Raw genomic sequence first — 1,609 nt, 5'->3', positions numbered from 1 at the left:
TTATCACTTACAAATAATAAAAATATAAATAATATTTAAATGTGATAAAATAATTATTTATCAATTAGAAATATTAAAAATTTAAAAACTGGAAATATCAAATAATATATAATATAATTTTTGGTGTAAAATTTGATGTAATTGTTAGAGATGTCAAAAAAATATGAAACAAAACACTAAATTTAATGTAATTTAAACACCAAATTTAATTTAAGTTAAACATCAACTTAATGTCATCACTACAAGAAAACATGAGATTAACGACGGCGGTATTCCTCGTGAGTTCGTCGTAAAAAAGTCTTTACAAAGAATTAGCGAGGAAACACGTTTCGTCGTAACTAATATTTCCTCGCCAATTCGTCGTAACTTAGCGAGGAAAACATTTCGTCGTAAAGACGAAGTACATCATTTCGTCGTAAAGACCTCGTAATCATTCCATGTAAGGAGGTCGCTATATTTCCTCGTAAATACTTCAAAAGGCGTTCCTCGTAAATTACACGTAAATATCTCGAAAGTATTTCCTCGTAAAATCCACGTAAATACCTCGAAAGTATTTCCCCGTAAAATACTCGTTTAACCTTCCTCGCCATTTCCTCGTAAACTTTCCCCGTGAATAAGTCCTAATTTAGCTACGAATTTACTTCGTTTTTTTATTTTACAGAATTTAAAAATATAATTAAAAATAAAAATAAAAATTATTTAATTTATTAATAAAATTATAATTTAAAATAAAAATCAATACGAAAATATTTTATATATAAATACGTTTTGAATTTATAATACAACAACCGAAAAAAAGAACTAAGGGTCGTTCATCGTATGTGTGCCGGATGACCCGCCCGGAATGGGATGTTGTTGTCGCATGTTCTTCAACATGGACTTCCATTCCGGATTTGTGACCGCTATAACGTCCAATACGCCCTCGACTCCACCCATACGAGCTGTGAACACAGTTTTTGTCGAGGCCAACTCGTTACGCAACTCAGTGACTTCCTCATCCCGTCTCTGACCATAAGACGATGTCGCTCTCGGAACATCATTGACGGAACCAATCCCCAACGTAAGTCCCTTTTTTCTTAGGGACAACCTTAAAAATAAAAAATAAATATTGTTAGTAGAAATTTAAAGTTCAATTAAATGAATAATAAAAAAATTAATATTTTAAAAAAATTTATCTCCTCGTAAATCCTATCCACTTCAAGTGTGGATAAGGTGACGGGTAATCCGTCGGTGGACTGTTGGGTCAGCTGGGTCTGGCGGTCGTCAATCCGAGCAACCAAGTCGTTGAAGATTTGCTCAGACTTGCCATCTAGAAATTGACCCGCCTTGTTCTTGTGGGCCCTCTCGTAAAGTTACAAAAGAGACAGGAGCTGTCCCGTCTCTTTGGCCTAAAGAACATTTAAGAAAGTTAGAATATATATATTAAAAATAAATAAATAGAATATTTAATTACCATTTGCAAAAGGACACCGGCGTGGGGTTTTTGGCCCGTAGAGTGAAGCATCGGCCCTTGGCCGTGCTCATCTACCGTGTTACGGAAGGCAGAGCAAGACTGGGCGATTCTAATGGCGTCAGGATTCCGCCAATAACGGATGAGGCCATCCCACAC

The sequence above is a fragment of the Brassica oleracea genome, chromosome C6 (genome assembly GCF_000695525.1).
Source record: "Brassica oleracea var. oleracea cultivar TO1000 chromosome C6, BOL, whole genome shotgun sequence".
Taxonomy (NCBI): Eukaryota; Viridiplantae; Streptophyta; class Magnoliopsida; order Brassicales; family Brassicaceae; genus Brassica; species Brassica oleracea.
The sequence above is the reverse complement of the archived record's forward strand: the minus strand, read 5'-3'. Positions refer to the sequence as shown.